Source organism: Triturus cristatus, chromosome 10 (assembly GCF_964204655.1).
Source record: "Triturus cristatus chromosome 10, aTriCri1.1, whole genome shotgun sequence".
NCBI lineage: Eukaryota > Metazoa > Chordata > Amphibia > Caudata > Salamandridae > Triturus > Triturus cristatus.
Window position 1 is genome coordinate 1023857317 of NC_140593.1, and position 25154 is coordinate 1023882470.

Sequence of the window (25154 nt, forward strand, 5' to 3'; positions counted from 1 at the left end):
TTAACTCTACACTGTGCTCTCTCAGACATCCATGATACAAGTAGCCAGAAGACAACAACATAAACAGTCTAATTACAACAGGCAGTATTGACAGTAGGATCGCTTCAAGCATTTATAAACACTTTAGTTTAAGCTCTAGCTACTGTGTGATTTTACAAAGAGAGTCTCCTCCATGATTGGAGGTTCGGATGTCTATATTCGTTGGGGCAGGGTTCCCCTTCAAGTGATCTAAAACGTTTGCCCTCTGGCACCTATTTTGTTGTGTACCGACCAGCATCACATCATTTTAATTTCTATAACACATGCAGCCAATATCCATGTATCTCACCTACACCTGCCCATTGCTTATCTTCATAGGGTGGCCCATTACTTCGAGATACCCTGGTGTTTCCACTCGTCAAGCTCAAAATAAAGAGGGACACTAAGGTACAAAAAACAGCCGGAGTTAAGCTGCTATGGAACAGAAGGGAAGGGGAACCTCATGGACAAAGAGGGTGCCAGAATTCAACACGAGTTAATGGAATATAAATCCAACCAAGCCTTCTGAGGATGAAAGAACTCGAGGGCATATTTACAATAAACAGGTGGAGCACGTTGGAGCTCCAAAATTGCTAACGCTGTGCTCCGTCAGTTTAAATATGCAGGGATGCGCCATATTCACAAGAATGCAGCACACCCCTGCGTTTTCCCTAGCACTAGCGCTAAATCTAGCTGCCTAGCTCCAACGCAGGCACCCTTGCACCATATTGAATGGTTGTTATGGTGCAAGGGCGTTTGCATTGCAGGGAATGACTGTTCATGTGCAAGGAGGTGTCTCTTCCTGCACATAAACAATCCATAACGGCGATTTGTACCTTCTACATGTGCTGTTTTGTGTAGCACACATAGAAGTTGCAACTTATCATTTTTAAATGATTGTTTATGTGCAGGATGGGACATTTCCTGCACATGAACAATCACTAATGGTGATTTGCTGTTTCTATGTGTGCTGAATAATGCAGCACACATAGAAACAGCAAAAACGAGGAGAAATCAATCATTTCTCCTCGTTTCGCCAGGTTAAGACCAGGTTTTTCCTGGTCCTTTTTTTGGCACTGCCACATATTTATGCCATCCTTGTAAATAGGGGGCAGCATCAAAAGCAATGGGTGTTGCGGCGGAACACCTACCACAACACCCATTGCCTGCCCCTTTCACTAAGGGCTGCGTGTAAAGGGGCCTGATTTACAAGGGGGCATTAACACCACCTTGTAAATAAGGCGAAGGGCTTATCGGCACCAGAACGCCAAAAATAGTGATGTTCTGATGGCAATAAGGACTTGCAAATATGCCCCTCAGTTTGGAGGTCTAGCGCATTTTGAACAATCAACACTGATAAACATAAACAAAATACACACCATCATCTGCACAGAAGATATAAGATTGCAAGCAGCGTTATAATCTTAACATTGTTGTTGCAGGGTATACGCTAGAGCACTGCACAAAATATTTTACCAGGTATACTGGGTGACCACTTTTTTTGTTCATAAGGAAAGCATGCAATACCAATAGGACTCCCTTGAAAGCGAATGCCCGACTCAAATGTATCACAAGAGGAAGTGGGTGTTATACTTAACATTCAGTGTGAAAATCTGGAGACCGAGAAACATGAGGATGCCGGCCACTCCTCTAACAAGATAACAAAATTGTACATAATAAAAATCATGCTGCTATTACTAAACCTACTGGAGGCTGTAAGGTAACAGGAAAGGTGAGAAATGATAGGTATTTAGAATTATTTCAGACCTTTTATCAAAACAAGCATTGGCAAGGCAGAGAGCTATTGCTATGGCAATGTGTTTAGCCATTAAATACACTAGTGTGGCTGCTGTTCAGCATGGCTAAAAGTTTGTGGAGTGGAGTGTGATGGAGTGGGGTAAATTGGGTTAGAATGGAGTGGGTAGATTGGCGTAGAGTGGAGTGGGGATGGAGTGGGGTAGAATGGAGTGAGGTGCAGTGAGGTGGATTGGGGTGGAGTGGGGTAGACTGAAGTGGAGTAGAATGCAGTAGATTAGAGTGGGGTAGATAGAAGTAGGTAGATTGTGGAAGAGTGGAGTGTAATATATTCGTGTAGATCAGAGTGGAGAGGGTAGATGGGGAAGAGTGGAGTTGGGTATATTGAAGTGGAGTGGGATAGATTGGGTGGTGGATTATAGTAGGGTAGAATGGAGTGGGGTAGATTGGAGTAGTGTGGGGTAGATTGGAATGGGATAGGGTGGGGTAGACTGGAGTTGGGTGAAGTAGATTGGAGTGGGGGAGATGGGATTGGGGTAGATTGAATTGGTGTACATTGGGGTGAAGCGGGATACATTGGCGTGGAGTGAGATATATTGGGGTAAATTGGAGATGAGTCAGGTAGATTTGGGAATAGTGGAGTGTAGTGGATTGGGGTAGATAGGAGTGAATTAATTAATGTTTAACTTGCAGAGAGCAACTGTCACTCATAGCTGAGGATCCTGGCGCTCTGGGGTAGCAGAGGGGGGTACATTGGGGTGAAGTGGGTTACAGAGGAATGGAGAGGAGTAGAGTGGAGTGCAGAGGGGTAGATTAGGGTGGAGTGGGGAAGCTTGGTGTGGGCTAGATTGGAAGGATTCTGGTTGGGTAGACTGGAATTAAGTGGTTTAGATTGGAATGGGTAGACTGGCGTGAGATAGATAGAAGTGGGGTAGTTTAGAGCGGGGTAGGTTGGAGTAGATTGGAGGGGAGTTGGATAGGGTGTATTGTAGTAGAGTAGAGGGGAGTGGTGTAAATTAGAGTGGAGTGAAGTTGATTGGGTGGATTGGAGTGTGGCAGATTGGAGTGTGGAAGATTGGATTGGGGTAGATTGGAGTGGAGAGGAGTTGCAAAGATTGCAGTGGGGGTTGGAGTTGAGTGGGGTAAATCGGAATGAAATGGGGTAAATTGGACAGGGGTTGATTGGAGTTGCATTGGGTAAACTGTAGTGGGGTGAACTGGGGTAGATTGGAGTAGGGCAGACTGGGGTAGATTGGAGCAGAGTGGGATGGATTTGAGTGGTGTGCTATAGATTGGACTGGAGAGGAGTAGATTGGAGTGAAGAAAGGGGGAAGATTGGTTTGTAGTCGTGTGGATTGGTTTAGAGTGAGTAGACCGGAGTGGCGAGGGGTAGATTGGTGTGTGGTAGATTGAGGTGGGCAAAACTGGAGTGGACTGGGGTAGATTGGGTGGAGTGGAGTGGGGTAGATTGGAGTGGGGTAGACTGGGGTAGATTGGAGTGGGGTGGGATAGGTTGGGGTACAGTGGAGTGGGATAGACTGGGGTGGGATAGGGTGGAGTGGGGTAATTGGTGTGGAGAGGAGTACAGTGAAATGGAGTGTTGTGTGGTGCTGTGGAGTGAGTCGTGTAGATTGGTGTGGCATGGAGACGACTGGAGTGGCGTGACAGAGTGGAAGGGCGTGGAGTGGTATTGTGGGGAGTATGCATCAAATTAAGTATTACTGCACACAAATGATTATGTGTGCAAATTTCATCACCTAGTGTATTGATGTGTTTGATCCTATTCAAATGTTTGTCTCCAGCTCAAAAAATGGGCTTCATTTGTACTAATTCTGATATATTCTGAAATATCAGCACAGTTCATTTTTTGGTGCTATTAAAAACCCAGAGAACGAAAAGTAAACACCAAGCTCCCTCAGATAAAGAGAGCTTCACATTTGACCTCGTTTTTGGAATGCACAACAAATGTGAGAAAATAAGAACAAGATTTAAAGGCCTTTTTACAGAAAGCGAGTTTGTGGAAGAATACTGAAAACATTGTTTGGGCAACAGGAGGGACAAACTCAGGCTAGACAACCTAAAGCAAATAAAGGCAGCAAATAGAAAGTTAGAAATGTGAGTTACAAACCACAAAGCTAATAGTAAGCAACGGTTGAAATGCATTCCTAGGTCAGCTTTCTGAATGTAACCAGCTTCAACCTAAAAAGGGCCTATATCAAATGGGTCAACAAAATTGTTAAGAAATCATTATTTCGCCAAGGAAAATTCATACAGGACTTCAAGTCTTAACAAAGTCATTTCCACAGACAAAGCATCTACAACAAAGATATCCTTCTTTAATTGTAGGGCATGTCCTGGATGGTTATACTATTGCATTTTACAAAAAATACAAAGGCAATCTTTCGGTCTTTTAACTACCCCATTCAATTCCTTATCGGACACGACAAGTTACTAATAACAATCGCATAATCTATACCAACAGTGGTCCCGTCCCTAAGCTGTGAAAACATCAAGAACACTGATCACTTTTCATTACAGACCAAAGGATCTTTTAATAAAGATGCCAACGTGTACAGAGAGGAGTTGCAGTTTTACCAAAGATATGAGATACAAGTCAAACAAGGATTCTAAAGGAGATACAAGAGATAAAGTAAATGGTGTCACTGAGGTGGTTACTTTCACTAGGTGAGAAGTACCCCTTCTTGCATCTCTCATTAGATATGGAGAAAGCATATTACTTTACTGAAGGGATACTTAAGATAAGGTAAGTGTTAATTTTTTTACACATTTCTATTCATCTTATGGTTTAACCTGTTTTTGAAGCTTTGCTGAAAAGAGCTGGTATTTCTGCCTTGCGTCCTTCCTTTTATGCCGTATTGTTCTCCTTCAGTCTGTTAAACAGAGCAAAATATTGTCATCACATATTTTTCAGGTGCGTAAGCGACTTCTAGTTTGTTTTGTTAGGCCACTGTAGTGCAAAGCTGGAATACCTCTTATAGACGTTGATAAGCTCTTTTCTTTTGTTTGTGGCACAATCAGAGCATGTAAATGGGTAATTTTCTTGTCAAGATATTTTAGTTCACTTGCAAACAAATTATAGTTGTTTTATATCACAAAAAAAATCTACAACTTTAGTAGAAACCCTACAGAAACAGCAGAGCTAAGTTAGAAGTTTCCAGATCCAATCTATGTAGCGCCTGGGGTATTCAGAGGCGAGGAATCTGCAGGTAAAGGTATCCATTAGAAACAGAGACACTTTTTCTGAAGGTTGGACTGATGATTTGTTGGTATGTTGCTCAATTAAGTGTGATTTCGCTAGATCCAAATGAGAAAAAAAACAAAGGGCCCTATTACAATGACAGTCGGTTCCGGTTCGCCCAACATTTGCCATTGAGGTCTGCCTGCCACATTACGATTCGGCGAGCGGAGGCATCAGGTGGCAGGCTGGCCCGCTGCACTTCTGGCGGGCTCAAGGAGCCCATCGGAGCATCGGAAACATATATAATCCCATAATGACGGCGGAGCCAGCCTCCGCTCCGCTCCGCCGTCGGGATTATGATGTGACTTTTCAACAGCCTTTCCATGTCGGCCTTTCCGACAGGGAAAGGCTGTCGGAATGTGACTTTCGGGGCCCTCTTCCCCCCTGGGCCTCCGCTATGGGGCCTGGGGGGCCCCTATGGTACCCCCTAAACATCCCTGCACCGTGTGGCAGGCACTGCATAGTGCCTGTCACACAGTGCAGGGATCTTTAAAAACAACCATTTTTCAATAGCACCTTGTGCTGCGGGCCTTTTCCATCCGCCGCACAAGCTGCCATTGAAAAATTGATGTTCCCGACCACCCATAGTGGGATCGCATCCAAATTGTGTGGTCAGAACCACCAATCCTATCCGCAACGGTCCAACATCGTAATCAGCCCCAACATTTTTAATTAACTGTGAAAATGTTTACCCATGCAAAAAGGGAAGATGCTTTACGCTATCACTTCCATAGGAACTACTGGTCACAATAATTTTTCAGCCATGACCCAATGTTTCATGGCATCAACGAATACGTAACAAAACACAAAGCAGAGAGACATATCACTTACTTAATTATTACTTATTAATCACAATAGCGTAACATAAATGAGCTTTGACAAGTTCCATTCCACCTGCCTCTGAGTGTCTAACATCACTTCAGTACAGTCATAGGAATTTTTAAAACCTTTATACCAACAAACCTGAGTATATTCTATAAATCCTAATGGCAAAACCCCATCACCAATGTACCAGCCTTGCACCACGTCTGAGAAGCAGGCACTCTAATTATGATATTGTACTTTGCACTTTTGCCATAAAAATCAGCCTTGCAAAAAACACACAAGATGTGTGACATTGCAACTTTGTGCCGATACAATTAAAATAAGATTCCTATATCACAGCTGTGGTATACATACTTACATATAAAGGGGAACTCAAATCAGCTGCGAGAGTATTGGTGAAAACATAAAAAAGAAAATGTTGCAAAAGATTGCACAGTAAGAACAGAGTTTATAAGTGAATTATATGTAATGGCAATTCCTCCATCTGATCAACCTGGTTAAAATCTATCATACCTGTGAGTCTTAAAGCTACGTAGGTCATACCAATTGCAATGAAGGATTGGGGTTGAGCTATGTAAGAGTGTGTTGCTGATAGTTCCATTCACATAGGAGTCCAAAGGTTTTGAGAAAAAGATCATTAGTATTTTTATTTCAAAACATGTAGCTGATAATATGTTATTGAATCTTGCTAACATAGTGCAGTCCTGGGAAAAACTGCAAGAGATCAAAAACAAATGGCCTGGTTCACAAACCGCATTTGGAGTAAGTTAGGTAGTCCTGCAGTAATTAAACTGACTTACAAAATGCAATTCACAAACCTATGAGCGTAAATTTCCACATCCACCTCTCCGAAATTTTCTATGGGGAGATCCGAACACACATAAATGTACTACTTAGTAGTAAATGAGGGAGGGACTAGAGGAGTGACTGGAAAATGGGAAATGCTTATTATATTACGAAATCAGAGGGGTTTAGGGAGGTCTAGGCAGTGTTTGGGCAGAAACAGGCACAAACCCACAAGAGAGTGATCCCACTCCTATTCACAAACTGTACTTTGAAACTTACTACGGCCAAAAAATAAACAGAACCGTACTGAATGTACTCCATCTCAGACCTGGAATAAGTCCAGTGCCACACATGGCTAAACACTGGTATTGCAACACCTTGTCAAAGAAAATAATGGAGGCAGGGACTGAACACAGAACCCTGTAGGAAATAAAGCAAAAAGTAACTAATTTATGTTGACTTTTTAAAAATAAACAGAAATGTAATGTTACATTATCAAAAAATTAAGTATGTATTTTATTTTAACAAGTTTTAATAACTTTTTTAGAATTTAAAAATTAATGTAACATTAATTTTGACATGAAAACAATTAGATTACTTTTAATTTGATATATTACTTTAAATACGTTTTAATACAAAATAAGAAAATATTATTATCTTAATTTGAGTGGACTTTTTTTAAACTTCAGAAAAATAATTTTCATTTAATCTAATCAAAATAATTGTATTTTAAATTTAAATTAAGCTAATAGTGCTGCAGATTTTTGATTTTGTTCTACATTTAAAATAAATATATACATTTATTTAAATTGATATTACGTATAAAAACATGTTTACAAGTTTTTTTAAATTTTAATAAACCTTTTTTACTTTTCCCTATACTTTACCTTACGGAAATTTCCACCATCAGATGCTAAATGTTTCTGCTAGACCTAGCCTGTGTGTGGCGGGTTGGGTTCACAGATCTCATGCATATTGTCTCTTCAGAAACCTGTCAAGTTACAGATACACCCTCAGTTATTAGCGAAAGAGAAAAGCAAAGTTCTTCACCTCAATCTAGCTTCTTCTGAATTCTCATTTGATTGTTTGAACATTCCTTAAAAATGCTTGAAGTTTGGCTGGGTGAAATTGTTGTATTCCGGACCGCTGGCGCAGGTGGTGGTGAATGGTAGAGTATCGGCTCCTTTTGAATTGGGCAGGGGCACGCGGCAGGGCTGCCCGCTGTCGCCGCTCCTCTTTGCGCTTGCCTTGGAGCCCCTGGCGGAGTGGCTGCGGTGGCACCCTTCGATTCGTGGTCTCCGATGGACCCCCGAGTATGAGGATCGCGTCTCCCTGTACGCGGACGATATTCTTTTGTACCTTGCTTCCCCGCGTGAATCACTGATCGTGTTAGTGGATGTACTGTGTTCATTTGGCCGCAACTCCGGCTTAGTCATCAACTGGGCTAAATCCTGTGTGTATGTCCTCTCGGGGGAGACTCCTATCCTTCCGCGGGGTTGTCCTATCCAGGTTGCGCCGCAGGGATTTAAGTACCTGGGTATCTTTATTACCCTGGACGCTGCGGCCCGATATAAACAGAACTTACTCCCCCCCCTCCAGCGCCTGAAGGAGGATGTGGCGCGTTGGAGGCGCTTGCCGCTCTCGCCGCTCGGCCGTGCGGCACTGTTTAAGATGATGTCGTTGCCGCGTTTCTTATACGCTCTACAAAACACGATGGACGTCGTCCCGGCGCGCTACTTTCGGGAGGTGGAGGGTCTACAGCGCCACCTGTTTTGGGATGGGAGGCCGCGTATCGCCCTCGCGAAGCTGACGCTCCCGTGGTATGACGGGGGGGTTGCCCTCCCAGACATCAAGCGGTACTACTGGGCCTCCCAGCTGCCTGCGATAAATCACGGCCTTTACGGGCCCGCCCTTAACCCGGCTTTTGAAATGGACAAATTGTTGCTGCCGGGTGGCGACTATAATCGTGCGCTTTACTCTAGATCGCTCGACGCACGTCTGACGGGTCCTACGCGGGTCGCGGTACGGGTGTGGCACGCGGCAAACTTGGCGATGGGGTGGAAGGATCGGTTGACCCGGGCGACGCCACAGTATGCATCTGAGCGACTGGGCTGCTTGTGGACCTCGAAAGGCTTTGAGAAGTGGGACACGATAGGCATCAGCAGGGTGGGCGATCTCTGGACGAGGGGGGGATTCAAAACGTTCGATGTGCTGCAGACGGAATTCCAGTTGCAGGACAGGGAGTACTTCCGGTATGTACAGGTTCGTCACGCGCTGTGTTCTGTATTCCCGGATGTGGCGACCATCCCTGAGTGCTCCCCTCTGGAAGATAGAGTGCTAGATGGGTATGTACCGGATGGCACTATCTCATTGATTTATAAAAAGCTCATCAACCATCGCTCGGGACTGCTGACTGGCCTTTGTGAGGCGTGGGTTGCCGATGGATTGGAGCTGGATGACGAGGACTGGGTATCTGCGGTGGCCTCCCCGAAAGAGGTGGCCATACCGGCCCGCCTTCGTTTCGTCCAGCTCAAAATACTCCACAGGGTCTACGTTACGGGGCCGGGTCTGATGCGTATGGGATATGCCGTGGATGGGATGTGTAAGCGTGGGTGTGGTTTGTTGGGGACCTTCTTCCATACTTTGTGGGAATGCCCGGAGGTGGCGCGCTTATGGCGTGGTGTACATGCGGTGTTGCAGGCGGTCACGCATGTGACGCTGTTTCCCGAGGCTAGGAGATGTCTGCTAAATGTGTGGGAGCCGACTGATTACACGGTGCCGCAGACGTGGTGGGTGACACTGGGATACATGGTGGCCAAGCGTGACATAGCACAATTGTGGGGCTCCCAGAGGTCACCAACGGTCTCGGTGTGGAAGGACAACATGGATTGGTGTATGTTTCGGGAGAAGGTAGTGTATGTGGCGAGAGGTAAGCCTGGGAAATGGGTGAAAGTGTGGGGCCCCTGGAACTCCTATCGTGGCGGGATTTGTACCCCGCCGCTGACGCCTGATTTGGCAGTGGCCCAGTCTCCCTAGTCTGCTTGTTACCTTGGTTCTGTGTATCGTGTTCGCTTTGTTTCCGTCCCGGCCCGTTCCCCCCCCCCTATTCCTGTGGATCGGTAGGGTCCTCCCCAGGGGAGCTCATAATGCTGCTTTGACTTTTGCTGCCTTGTGGATTTGTATGTAGTTTCTCATAAAAAATGAAACCGCCATTTGGGGGGTCCGGACGGTTTGGCCGCCAACGCTCCCTTTGACTTCTGGGACCATTATCACCTGCCGCTTGTGTTTCATAACTGTGTTTTATGCTCCCATTGCTTGCTAGCGGCCGGCCGGAAGGTTGTAGGCCCATCTTTGTATATCTTTTGCATTCTGTAATAAAGGTTTAAAAAAAAAAAAAAAAATGCTTGAAGTGTTTAGCACATGTCAGGCCTGTATCTACTAGAGGGATATAAACTAGAAAATGTAATTGTTTCTGGGTAAGGCGCAGAGCCATGGGATTGAATCTACATATTTCGGCATCACATTTTACCTTACTCACTTATAGCCAAAGCTCGTCTAAAACACAAATCAGTGTGGGTTTGCTTATGAGATTCAGAGACATAAGACAACCCACCCTTCACTATTTCTTTAATGAATATTCAAGGGATTTCTGAAAGGCATGTACAGAACATTACCTCCAAATCACACGCCTGTGCTACCCTGACATTGCTATCATAAGCCTATTTCTGACAATAGTTTCCTACCTTAGAAAAAAAGCATAATTGCAAAAGGTTTAGCATCAGCAGGCTTCGAGCACAAATGGGAACTTCTCAATATTCCTGAAGAAAAATGCACCTAAATTATAGACATAAAAGTTGCAAGCTCCATATTAGGCAAATGTTTTCTTTATCGGCCTTATTAAAAATCCCCTGACATCTGCTTATAGCGCTTTGCACATTGGATTCACAAAAATCACTATGATAATGCACTGACACGATGAAACAAAGAAAAAAAGGAGAAGAGCTGTTGGGGGCATTTGGAGCAAGTAAGAAAGGACTGGCCAAGCCCAAAAATAGGAACGTTGAGATAAATCCCAGAAAGCCTCTACGTTTGCCCCTCCAAGGCACTCCTTTCTGGACATCGAATCTGGGGCTGAGCAAGAGCAGGAAAGGCGACAGTGAGCCTCACATCCCATCCATCCTTGCATGTTGTACTGCTCTGCAACTCTAACAAGCACATGCACCTTTGCGAGATTTAGTGATCGAGAAGAACAAATTCACTTTCCTGGTACTACAGATCTCCCGCAGTAGCAACTCCTCCTCGTTTGTGATGGAAAAGCAACAACACTTTAAGCAAACTAGGCCTAGGTTGTCTGAAGATTGGCTGTGGAGAAGGACTATGCCCTTCATTTGTTGAAGCTAAAAATATCTGCGCAGGGTTGATATATATGTGTGTGTACCACTTATTCCAAATTTGGTTACAGAATTATATAACGTTTTTGAGTCTCTGAAAGGCACACATGCTGGAGAACATTGGTAACCGGTAACTTCCTCATCTTCCAATGATCAGCTAGTGCTTACTTCTTATTCCAATCAAACCTTTTAATTTGTTTGCATACTTAAGAGGTTTATCACTTAAACGCTAATCAAGTATCGTTTCAAGACAAACTCATCTCCATTCTATATGCTCAATCCAACCCCTTAGCTACTGTTACTGAGGTAAACATTTCGAAATCAGTGTTTGCCTGTCCTCCAAAATATGTACCCCTATAAGCCTTAAAGAGCCCTTTAGGCCAGTGACTGAGGAAACAATGCTAAGTTCGCTGGCTTTTGAGTGACCCTGTGGCCTTGAGCAGTTTTATTGCCCTTATGTTTGTAGGCAGAACCCAAAGGATCAGACTCTCTCCCTTCCTCTCTGAACCCACAGAAATCAACTGCGGAGTACCCATGGATCATCACTCAGCCCCGCGCTCTTCAACATCTACATGGCCCCCCTCGCCGCCATCGTCAGAGAGCATGGACTCAGCATAGTATCCTACGCAGGCAACACCCAGCTCATCCTCTCCCTCACCAAGAACCCAGAAGCCAGCAGACTCCGCTTCCAGGAAGGAATGAAGGACGCTGCAGCCTGGATGACCAGCAGCTGCCTAAAGCTCAACTTGGATAAGACAGAGGTCCTCGTCTTTGGACCACCCCCACGGCTTGGGACAACACCTGGTGGCCCCCCACCCTCGGAAACCCACCCACCCCTACGGACCACGCCCGGAACCTCTGCATCATTCTCAACTCCTCCCTCACCATGACTTGCCAGATCAATGCCGTCGCCTCCACTTGCTTTAACTCCCTACGCATCCTCCGCAAGACCTTCAAGTGGATCCCCCCAAAGCCAGAAAGACCATCACCCACGCACTCATAACCAGCAGACTGGACTACACGAACGCCCTCTACGCTGGAATTAACAAATCCCTGCTACACAGACTCTAGACCACCCAGAACAGCGCAGCCAGACTAATCCTCGGCACCCCTCGACAGGAACACATGACCCAACCCCTGTGAGACCTCCATGGCTCCCCGTCGAGAAGAGAGTAACCTTCAAGCTACTCACCCATGCCTACAAATCACTCCACATCGGACCCAAATACCTCAACAAAAGAGTTTTCAACCACGTACCCAAAAGAAACCTCTGCTCAGCCAACCTAACCGTAGCAGAAACCCTGCGCATCCTTAGAACCAGATCATTTCAAAGCCAATAAGTCTCGCCTGGGCGAGAGCTGTTGGTTTTGGCAATGTGTTTTAGCCATTATGTACACCAGTGTGGCTGCTATTCAGCATGGCTAAAGGTTTCTGGTGTGGGGTGGGGAAGATTGGAGTGGGGCAGATTGGGGTAGAGTGGTGTGGGGAAGATTGGGGTACAGGGTTGAGGGGGTGGAGTGGGGTAGACTGAGTAGACTGAGTAGGGTGGAGTGAGGGAGTTGGGTAGATTAGTGTGGTAGATTGGAGTGCAGTAGATTAAATTGGGATAGACTGTTGTGAAGTGGGGTAGAGTGGGGTGGATTGGGGCCCAGTAGAGTGGGGTAAATAGAAGTGGGGAAGAGTGGGGTGGGGGGAATTGGGGTAGAGTGGAGTAGGGTAGACTGGAGTGAATTCAAGTACACTGGAGTGAGGTAGGGTGGGGGTAGATTGGAGTGGGGTATACTGAGTGGATTATAGTAGTGTGGAATGGAGTGGGGGTAGATTGGAATATGGTAGATGAGGTAGAGTGGAGTGGGAGAGATTGGGGCATAGAGAGTGGGGTGATTTGAGTGGTGTGGGGTAGATTGGGATGGGGTAGATTGGAGTTGGGTATACCGTGGAGTGGAGGGTAGATTGGGGTAGAGTGGAGGGGATTAGATTGGGGCAGATTAGAAGGGGATAGATTGAAATGAGGTAGACTGAACTGGGGTAGATGGGGTGAAGTGAAGTAGATTAGGGTGAGAGGGGTAGACTAGAGTGGAGTGGGATAGATTGGAGTACACTGGAGTGGGGTAGATTAGGATGGAGTGGGCAGATTAGAGTGGGGTAGATTGGAGCTGGCTAAAGTGGTGTGGTGTTGGGTAGATTGGCATAGGGTGGGGTAGATTGGAGTAGGATAGGTTGGAGTGGAGAGTTGGGTAGATTGGGTTAGGGTGGGGTAGATTGGAGTGGAGTAGGCTGCGGTAGATTAGAGTAGGGTGCATTGGATGGGTAGACTGGAGATGGGGAAGTCTGGGGTGGTGTGGGATAGGGTGGGTTCGAGTGGACTGGAGTGGGATAGATTTGGGTGGCATGTGGTAGAGTGGAGTGGGGTAGATTTGAGCAGAGGGGGGCAGACTGGAGTGGGGTAGACTGGAATGAAGTGGAGTGGGGCAGATTTGGGTAAGGTGGAGTGGGGTAGATTGGATTGGTTTGTGGTAGATAGTAGTGGGGTGGATTGTGGTAGACTGGAGTAGGGTATACTGAGGCAGAGTGGGGTAGATTGGAGTGCAGATGAGCTGGATGCATTGCAGTAGAGTTTGGAGTGGAGTGGGGTAAATCGGAATGGTGTGGAATAAATTGGACAGCCTTCTACTGGACCACAGATATATATATATATATTGGCTGTTTGGGTATATTCTTCCACCCCTACTCTAGTGCTTACTGCATGATGGACTACTTTACAATCTTCTCTGCTCCTGCAAAGTGCTAATGCTACCTGTTTTAGCACAGACCTAAAGGCTTTGTGGGAAGAGGTGTGGCGCAGCGGCCAGGGCGACTGACGCCGGACGCTGGGGATCACGGTTCGATCCCTGGCACCGGTGCCAGGTCAGCTCAGCACCATGTGACTCTGGGCAATAGTTTGCTTAATCTTCCCGACGGCCCCCAGCGCTGGGATGCCTACGGGTAGCTGTGCGCTTTACAAATACTTTACATTTTTATTTACATTTACATTTTTTGCTAATTCTGTTTAAGTTGAGGTAACAAAGAAAGCTGCGTTTCGTGTATCCACTGGTACGAAATGAGGAAACGTAATTAGAATTTTGTAAAAAGTCTCAATAAAAGTATTTTTATGATTTGCTTCTCCTTAAAGCAACATGCCACAGCTGAAAGGCAGGTGATACTTTTTATGCGTCTACCTTTATTTATTATGAACACATTTTTACTGAAATTAAAAAAGTGTTAAAAAGCCATTGCTATTTTAACCGAAATCCAGTCAATGTAACACCCTTTCAAAGCTACGCACTGCACCGCGGCCTCTTCTCATGCTCTGCATCTTGTTAAAAGGAAACACATACGTCAGCAGAACAGAAAAAAAAAAGCCGGAGACCTGAGCATCTGTATAATTTATCCGCTCTACCAACAGATGATGTTTTGATTAAGCGAGTCAGCAGAAAGCCAACTGTCTGATGGTGCAATTCTAAAACAATATGCAGCATGGCCTTGGGGTTCTTCCTAGAAGATGCTCCTTCTCTGAACGGTCATGTGCTGACAGGAAGTAGGCTGAGAATTAAAACTAAAACAGAAGAGGGGGAATCGACCTACACACGTGAGGCCTAGCTCAAGAGTTAGGTGCACCTGAAAAGCTTGTTGTTTGTTCAGCAACGGCTAACACCAGAGATTACACCAGACCAGACACATAAATAGCTTAGTGGTGGCAGTCCCGCCTGTTGGGCTCCCCGCTGGATTTGCAGCTCCTCCAGAAATCGTAATATTTCGCATCACACCCAGCACTAAACTAAACTCTTTAACGACAGGTGCTCTGCAAGCCCCACAATCCAATCAGACCGTGTGACTGTAAATTCATTGTATGGCTGGGTGTCAGTATACCAACAAAAGCACATACACCTAATAGCACGTCATTTGTCAAACGCACAAGCTCGAAAAGCACTATTTAGACCAGGCATCTCCAGGCAGTAGCTCGGGAGCTGCTGGGAGCTCTCCAGCTGCTTGTGAGCAGCTCTCCTGCATGCAGCCCAGCCTGCTAAATTAGAAGCTTGTGCTTCGTTGAATTAATATATGTCTATCAAAATAGAAAAGTGTGTTTTCGAGATGAAAATGTGTGCATTTTAAGAACTCATCATTTCCAAAATATGCTTAAATCTAATATTTGACTGATGAATTATACAAGATTAAAGACTATTTATTAATATTATTACCTTGGTGCCAGTGGCGTTGCAGCTATAGCTGTTATGCATTATCCATGTAGTCACTTCAAATTGACAAAGCCTTTTTTACATTTCTGCTGGCAATCCTGCTCTGAGGTGATCACTGCTGATGATCTTTCATATGTTGAACGCTAATTTATTCTTGTCTCAAGTAGTCACTATTAACAACACTTAAATAATAGTAGCTCAGGATGATTTCCATTGAACATAAGTAGCTCTTATTACTTAAAAGGTTGGATTCCCCTAATTTAGACAGAACATCGCGCACACACACACACACACACCACAGCAGATGTGCTTTTTATGTGGGTGTCAATGTGCTCTGAACAGCGCTGCACAAAAAGCCATACCATATACTAACTTAAAGAGCACACATCAAGCCAGATCTCTGAACATGCCCCCCACACAGTCGCAACATACCATTAACTGGATATTTAGGCATCAAACGCTAATGTATTTTCTTCAAAGGTGGGGGTGCGCAGATCATAAAGTCCAAAACATCAGGTAGTGAAGTATAAAATTTCTTTATTTTTCAATTTATAAAATTCAGCAAACAGATAGACTTCAGCCAATGTGTTTTATTCCCACACCGGGAACTTCATCAGGGCTCTTAATCCGAAGATTTCTCGATCGTTAGTTTGTATTACGGGGAAGGAGGACCGCGCATACGGCGTCCAGATCTTGAATAACAGTTATCATACCTGCTGACCCTCCCACTGGCCGCAGTGCAATACACGGGCCTGGACCATCCTACAAACTAACGATCAAGAAATCCTCGGATTAGGAGCCCTGATGAAGTTCCCGGTATGGGAATAAAACGCGTTGGCTGAAGTCTATCTGTTTGCTGAATTTTATAAATTTTAAAATAAAGAAATGTTATACTTCACTACCTGATGTTTTGGACTTTATGATCTGGGCACCCCCACCTTTTAAGAAAATTTTGTTTGATCTGGAATACAGCAGCGTCATTCATCGGCTGGCGCTGGGGTTGTGCTTGCGCAGACAACGTACTTATTGGAACTAGCCTGAGGTGCAGGACTTGAAGGTTCGCCGTTGTGCTTTTGGACACATCAAACGTCAATATAATCCAATATAATCGGCAGCTACTTTTCACACACTTACAGCTGCCCAACAGGGACCCGTACCAACCGAGGAAATGTGTAAGCAATCCGGTACAACCCACTGGTCTCACCCAAAGATAACGTACAACTCATTAAAAAGGACACAGTCGTTATCCTAATCACACATCTCGACAAAACTGAATCAGGCACCAGTCAGCAATTGATATGCTTGGAAAGTTACACCCCAGACTAAAAAATTGCACTGCGGTGCCCTACTAATGCGAGTGATACAAAAGCTATTCAACAATAGCAATAACAATTTACCACAAGATGACGTTTCATGCCTTCACAATTCTCTACATAGAAAAAGTATTTTCTAAAGTTGCGCCTGACCCCTTGTCTATACAATGATGGCTAGAACGATATCCCTCCGCACTGAGTTCCTCCTTGCTTCCAGTGTTTACATGTTTAACTACTGTCTTAATGCAATGCACTGCTGCTGCTAGGCTAATTCATATCCAAAGTGGGCGCTCTCAGGATTGTGGCTCAAGCAGCGCCAGTATGCACTGTAATAGGTCACTCCATAGCAGCACTGTTACAGGTCTTCTCTTGGGTCAGGTGTGTGTGTCAATGCTGTGTCCAAATCCCTGGTGTGTCAAACCCACGCAAGTGTGTCTTTTTAATAAAAGACAACACAGCGGCCACATGTTTACTGTTTAAATAATCTAACTGTGTGTAAGCAAAAGTAAAGGCAACCTTGTTTTATTCGGATCCTGCTAAACTCTATGAACTGGAATGGAAGATAAAAGGATCAAATCAAGGTAAAATTTAGGATCAACTCATCCAAGGAATCAAGGAATGTTTTTAGAGATTTATAATTTTCTTAATCCCTTCTAAAGGGGTTGTCTCTTCAACAATCTATCTCTCTCTCTCTCTCTCTATATATATATATATATATATATATATATATATATATATATATATATATATATATATATATATATATATATATATATATATATATATATATATATATTTTTTTTTTTTTTTTCTTTGCCCATTTCTCAATATCTGCCTAATGCATCCGCACACTCGAACCTTCTGCTCAGCGAAGTCTCTCAGTTTAGTCCCCCCCACCATGTAAGGGACCAGATATGTAACATCACAAGTCTGCCCCACTGTGGAAAATGGTGCTGTGAAATGCACTGGTGTCCTCCACTGTGCACAATTTAGGATCATCTGCACAGAGCTAGACACCAGGAACGTACATCATTTAGAGAATGGTGGTGTAAAAAACACTAGTACTGGAACGCCATGCAAAGCGATTTTTGCAAGAAGTGCTCATCGGTTACTTAGTCACTTAGCACTTTGGTGCAGTTTGTCTACGGTTGGAGGTTTTCTACAGAGTTGGCACTCCATGGGGGTAAAACAGTGTCAGATCTGTAGTATTCTATACTGGGAAAGCAGCTAAGCCTCAGCGTTAGGAACGATGGTGCAATATACACTGGTGCAAACATAAGGTATCATGTCTTGGATTACTAGGACCCTGCGGCAAATGATGGGAGTTTAATATATATGGTGCAAACACCAGCAACATCTCCTCCACTATTACGGAGGAGCGTAAAAAGTCTCCTCCACCTCGCCCTGTCAATCTCCTCTGACACCGGCTGCTACTGGCAAACACAACGAATGGGACACGTAGGAGCCTACTCACTGGGCTGCTAGTTGAGGTCCTGGTATTAGGAAAGCTGTAGAACAGTGGCTCTTAACCTGTTGTCCAAGAAGCATACCCCAGAGGTCGGCAACTGCTCAGAAAATTAAATAATATTAAAAGGTTAATAAAGTGTACATTGATAAAGCAAAATATACAACTGAAGTTTTTTGTTCTGTAAATGTGAAGGAATTTGAAATCAGGACAAAAACTAAGTTAGTATCCACAGATTAATTAGTGGGAGCAGAGCAAGTGCATCAAACTGAATATAGTATGGATGATCGAATTTAGAAACGCTCCAACCTTCCCATTCGTTTTTTTTTAATATATATTGGTTTGTGAATTAAATAAAATGTTTAATCATCTGTGTATTTGTCTGAAGAATGCTAGTTTCTGTATTTTTTATATATTGATTTGCTTTTCAAATCATCGCAAATGCTTAGGCCGGGGGTCCCAGGCTTTCAGCATTGACTCAGTGAGCCACAACAGCCTACTTTTGTGGCTGATCACTACTCACCATATCTACGCTCTCCTTCACTCACACTAGAATGACAGAAAGTGTGCCGAGCAAGACCGGCGGTGTGCACAGCCTGATTAAGGGTTAGCATTGTGAGTGTGTGCATTGCTGGTCGGTTTACAGCATGGCTAAGGGTAAGACTGAGGCTGTGCAAGAAGTGAAAAAGTTATGCAGCGTGTAGGGTGATAATATGCACTGGAAGAGAGCAGGGCATGCATGGGTGATAGATGGTGGTGTGTAGGGACGGTCACTGCAGAGCATGACCAGCTAGTATTAGGAATAAGGATGGGCATAAGCAGCGGTCAAAGTGCATTAAAAAAGTAGGGGAACTGTGATGCTGTGCACAATGAGGGCAGGGGAAACAGGCGTAGGGGTGGGGTCAAAGGTGTGACCAAAAAATCTAAATATTCCCTAACTTTTGTCGGTCTTTCATCATCAGGTATGTGAATATAAATTAACACACAGTTGAAATATAAAATAAATGCAAGTTAAGATAATCAGTGCACTGCAAAGGTCTGTGTCTAACCAGACAACCACGGAATTGAATCCTAGTTGGAGCAGTGGAGAATAGTTAGGGGCTAACACATAGAGGAGAATAGTTAGGGGCTAACAAATAGTGGAGAATAGTTAGGGGCAAACACAGGCACCTGCATGCAGGGGCCTGTGTTACGTCCCTTTAAAAAGCACGCACTTCACAGCTCAGTTGGTAACTCCTTCACAATACCACTCAAAAATAATAAATCTGTGTCATCAGTAAGTGTCAAGTTATTCCATTAATCAAAGCCAATACCAGCTTCAGAGCTCCCTTTACATTTGCAGATTAACCCGTTGTGCTCATCTATATTTCTTTTAGGCAAGCAGGCACCTGCCAAGAAGACTTGTTTAGCTGTCTGCCCCTCCCTTGATTTCATAGCACTGGAGACACCCTGCCCTACACTGCAGCTGAGCCACTTCAGCTCTCGAAATTAACCGCCCCGGAACGGTTGTCTTTTCACAGAAAGTAGGGGAACTGTTTTCCTTGAATTAAAAAAGTATGGGCACATCGTGCCCCTCCGATCCCCTCCACTTCCACCACTGGGCGTAAGTGCCCTTTTTTTCTCACAGTCTGCAAAATGTAGGTGTGCATATTGGTTTAAAACATACAGTGAAGGAGATTAACAGTGCATAGAGCTTGTCGGAAAGGTTGGCCATGGGCATGCAAGACCATATTTTGCAAGGTATGGTCAAAGGATGTGGAAATGTAGCCAAGACCATTTACAAAATTAACAGTGGTAGAGGACGTGCAAAGCAATAACGCGGCGTAGGCTGAGATCGTCCAATGAAGTGCAGTGTGAAAGAGCATGTGCAGAGCTTGGTAGAGAATGAGCACAGTGTGGGTCATCCGTGCAATGTTGCTGGGGCCTGCGGCACATGGCTGAGAATGGGTGGGAATGGCTGAGGATAGGCAGGGTGCAGGTGAAGGTTTACAGGGCATTTCTAAGGGATATGTAAGGCATGGAAGAGGCTGTGTAAGGCGTGGCAGAGGTTGTGTAGGGGGTGGCAGTGGTTGTGTAAGTTCTGCAGAGTGTGGTAGAGTGTGTAGGGGTGGCTGAGTAACTGCAGAAGGCTATAGGTGAAAGCACATAGTGGGCGCAGATCAGGGGTGCAACTAGAGCAAAATTTCAGGGGGGGGGCCTAATACTTCCAGCAATGTAGAGCCAAATTTCGGGGGGCTAATACTTCCAGCAATGTAGAGCCAACTTTCAAGCAGGGGGGGGGGGGGGGCTAATACTTCCAGCAACGTGTCCTTGTATAATGTGACTGGTGCTCATGCAGAAGGGCCTCAATACCTTCGGGTGGAGATTGCGATGTATAAAACTGCAAAAAAACAAAGCCTAAAGTTACTTTTCAGGAAAAGGATTCTTACTGTGGCAGCAAAAGTAATTTGCAACTTTAAAGAATAGGCAGAGTGGCGAAGCAGGGGCTCTAGGAATGGGTGAAAAAACAGCAAAGCCTCGTTATCAAGTAAATGGTCTTTTAAAGACCTGTGAAATACTCGGGTGTGGCTGCGTTAACCCCTTTGCCGCGGGGGTAATTCCCCCACGGTGCGGGGGGGGGCGCGTGCGGCACCACGGTGCTCGTGAAGAGCCCAGCTCGTCATGAGGCACAGTGGAGCTCTGCTCATGACGAGCTGAGCTCGTCACGACCCCGCCCACTGATTGATTCTCCCGCACAGGCGGGGAATCAATCGCACGTGGGAGGGCCACGGCCGTTATGACGAGCCCAGCTCGTCATGAGCACAGCTCCACTGTGCCTCACGACGAGCTGGGCTCGTCATGGGCATGCAAGCGGTTAAGACGCTAGAACAGCCAGCCCACAGCAGCTCAAGAACTGTCTGTGTGTGTGTGTGTGTGTTTGGGGAAGCTGTCTCAGCCCGTGCTGACACACACGACTGGGGGGGGGCGGAGCGCTTTGAGCCCTATGGGTGCTGCAAAATGGGTAATATAATTTGTATAGAGCCGTACGCAGCCAATTTCGGATCCGAATAAGCAAATAGCGTATCACTCCTTCCTGTAACGCCTCAAAGCATCTTCTTATTTACTGTTTTGGTCAGAATACCCTAGATTTCTATAGGACTGTGAGGCGCTGAAAGTGCACTGCGGATATTGTCGACACACAAAAACGATGTTACTGCTCAGTGGTTGTGAGTAACCTAGAAGCAACATATATGAATCACCACACTGAATGATTCCACCTTTCAACTAGTCTATACGTATGAGATGAATACCTTCGAAATAAATATTAACAACACGCATTTTTACAAACACCAATCCTTTTTGATGTTTACGCCGAAATAGGGTCAAAGCTTTATTAATAATATTCAACAGCGAGCACAATTATTTGTCATTGTATTTAACACCAGTGTTTGCATTTCAAGTAGTATTAAAAAACCAGCGTATCCAATTTGCAATGCATTTATAACAATCTGTTCAAGCAAACAGTAGGGAAAACCAATATTTTGTACGGTACTGACACCGTAAAAAATGGTACGGGATTTGTAGTAAACAATTGCTTCAAATAAAAGCCCCGCCCACAATTACTCGATATGTTTTACAAAGCAGGATCGTTCTGATCATGTGATCAACCCACCATGCATTGTATCACAGCGGCCAACATGGTTACGTAGGGGAACCGCTGGTTGCACGTGGTAGGTAGGGGTTGCCTCGGAGGAGGGGGGTGCTCTCCAGACGAACACAAATCACACAATTCAATTATTTGCGGATCCAACATGAGTAAGGGCCCCAGTCCCGGTTTCTTTCACTTCTGTGTTGACAAGGCATCGCAAAACGAATCTTCCACGAATGCAATCCACAGATGCAGAGCCTTGGACGTCCGCCAGCCCCCTGCAGGCTGCGCCTGTGAAGTGATCCTGACAAAGCCGCACGAGGTCTGTTTACAAGAAACTGCTGAGCAGGCTGGGATCTAGGGGGGTTTGACCCCCGACAAATGACAGCCAACCAGGCTGCACCTCACAAATGTGCAGCATTCACACTTGTGCAGCCTGTAACTCAAATGTAAAAAAACACAACTATCGTATACAGCTACCAAACACATGCTCGTGGTATTGGTCAGATACATCCGATAGGCATGCCATAAATAAATGCATGCATGTTGCTCATATTGTATTATAAAATACACTGGGAAGAGTTTTTTTTCCAGAGGCAAGTTTAGAGTTAATACGAATCGTGGCTTTTGCACAGACATTGGCAGCTGCAGCAAAGAAGGAGAGGAGAACCTCGGAGGCCGAGTGAAAAGTGTCCCGGATCCCGCACCCTCTGCATGGAAACGTTGTGTACTTGGCATGCTGTGCAGCCTGGCACAGTGTCAGCGCCATTCCTGGCAGGAGATTCTCCTCTGCAGAAAGGACGCTCCTGAGCAAGGCAAGGATAATAATAATGGCTGCTGTGGCGATGGTACGGAGTGTGCATGCGAGAGGGCTGCATGTGTGCACAATTTATGGGACGTGCAATGCTGTGCAACTAAGTAACTTCAAACAATATGCAAGGCCTACTTATGTATTTCCGAGCCTGCTACCCGTCTGCACTTCGTCATGGGCAATAGGCTTTATTTGTCAATACCATCCATCAGGCACAGCTTAACACACTTTCGAGTTGGCATTGCGCATACATACATGCAGAAGACTAAAACCCAAGTGGGCAGAAAGCTATTTCCACTGCTATAAAATAATTAAAAAATCATTGATGTTACTTTATCCGGGGCTGATATCAGGGTTGGAAAATGCACAAAGTGCTATATGGTGGAAAAATGGTTAAGTTCCCAAAGAGAAGGCGCCCATGGCCCCTGGTGCGCAATGCATTCCAATGGACTTTCACAGGACCCCTTGCATGGTTGTGCAATGCTTTCTGAAGGGGGGTGGGGGGGGGGTTAACCACAAGCTTTTGGTGATGCAGGGGGGCAGCCCCGCCCCCCACGAAGCACTGAGAGCCCCCCGTCCTGCAGCGCTAGGTGCAGAGGGACAGCACAGGATGTCAAACTCACCGCCCTCTTTGCGGCCTCGGCTCGGGGAAGAAGGTGGGTTCGGAGCCGGAATCCTGACAGACTCGGACTTTCTTGGCGAATAGTCGGTTCACCCGCACTGAGCCTAAACAGCACCTCAGTCTCACAGTTGCCACAGGCCCGGACTCAGGCTGAAAGAGTGGGACAGTGATAGTCACTCAAGAGAGAGCCAGGGAGCCCCGCCCACTGACGAAAGACTGGCTGTACAGCAGGCAGACTGTGCTGGGGCACGTGCACTCTCAGTGCATCCCAGAGCAGCCAATGAACAACCGGCAAGCTCGTATCTCAGCCAATCTCAAAACCGTAAAGCTCAACAGCCAATGAACAATGAGAAGTTCCAAGAAACCCCCTTGACAGGCTTTCATACAACCAATCCGCTGCAAGTAAACTTCTTCTAGGCTCATAAAATATGTTTTTCCTAAATTTCACCACGCTTGTGAGATAAGCATTTGGATAGCTATGCTGAGCTCGGCTCTAGGCAAATGTGGCTGGGATGGAGGGCGACGTAACGTGACAAAGTACCGCAGTCTCATTTAAAATACTGTCAGTGAGATTCTGCGCTGGTATATTTTTTCTGGAAATGGAATTTATTCTGGCGTCCCATAAATTGGTGTAGAGGTGGGAGAGCTGGAGGTAAGCGAGTGACAACATAAAGTGGTCTGAGTCACGACGAGCGGAGTCTGTCAACATTAACAATTTAGCTCTACGCTTAAGAAATTGGCAACATGGACAAACGATTTACTACATTATTTTGGCTTAATTTATTAATTGGTCACATACACACCACGTTTTAAATTATGGGGTGAAGGTACTTACTGTAGCGATGCGGTACCCGCAAATTCAAGATAATACATGTAAAATAATTTGAGTGGTTAATTTGTTTAATAACTCGCATAGATAGATACATCTGACTTACCGTGAATACTTATAGCAAAGCTTCGTAAAGTCTAAAACCTACCTCCAAATCACAGTTGATCTCGAAAGCTCTTGTGAAGGGACCAGACGGGTGCCTTCGTTTCAGACATATTCCCAGCAAAGTGTTCTTCTCGAGCTGTACTAGTATAAAGTTACAAGTAACTTTTCACCTGTTGGTGGGGCTCTTCACCAACAGGGTGGAAAACTCCCTACGGGAAATATAATAAAGCTTATATATTTTTAAATATTTTATTGTATATCATAAATGTAAAATATGTTTATTGTTAACCTGGATGTAGTGTGCTGTTTTAAAATGCCACTGAAGGAAACTGAGGTGACATGGTGTGCAAAATAACGATGGACTGGGTTCCGGCTTGAGTAATTACCAGTAGCTGCGATTAATTCAAGCATTCCATCCATCACTTTTTTGTATACATCTTTGCAACACCCTAAGTGCGACGAGTATGACCAGTGGTGGGTCCCGTACTCACTGTGCCACTGGAACCAAGCTGCACTCAACTAACTAGCCGGTCCTGGGTAGCTTGTCTTCCGGTTCAAGGAGGACCAAGCCTGGCAGTTATGCCTGGAGTGTTCCTATTGGAGTGGGGTCAAGATTGATTTGCATATAAGGAGGGCCAGACTGAGGTGGCATGAGTACAAAATAACGATGGACCAGCATGAGGCTCGAATAATTACCAGTGGTTGAGATTAATACAAGCATTTCATCCATCATTTTTTGTAGGAAGAAAAGGCTACAGCACATTTACTAATCACATTTAATGTGTGTTAAATAATACAAAATAAGGTATTAATATTAATTTTAAAAGAATAAAAAAATACCCACCCTAACAATTGTATTTTTATTTAAAAGGTCTTCTGCCATAGATTTCCAAATTGCATTTTGTAGTACATAAGTAGTACTACTGTACTGCTACTTTACGTATTACTAAAGACATTTGTGAATAGGCCCACTTATGTCAGGTTGACTTTAGTCACCTCTACAACCAGAAATCCACACCAAAGCATTCATTTTCGACCTGAGATATGTACATTTAGAAAAGAGACAATAGTAACGTTAATGTCACTTTGAACAAGTCATATTTTAGTGCTTC

The 25154-nt window shown here is 44.9% G+C and overlaps 1 protein-coding gene across 8 annotated transcripts in view; it reads right to left on the reverse strand.

Moving 5' to 3' along the window:
- The window catches only part of EEF2K (eukaryotic elongation factor 2 kinase), a 220552-nt gene extending 197223 nt beyond the window's left edge, over nt 1–23329 (reverse strand). For 4 of the 8 annotated variants that reach the window (XM_085629051.1, XM_085629048.1, XM_085629049.1 and 1 more), the window contains exon 1: nt 23110–23329. The gene's annotated coding sequence lies outside the window, so the exon portion shown is untranslated. The remainder of the gene's footprint in view (nt 1–23109) is intronic. The other 4 variants (XM_085629050.1, XM_085629045.1, XM_085629046.1 and 1 more) reach the window with 1 other exon arrangement.
- Between the last annotated feature and the right edge of the window lie 1825 nt (nt 23330–25154).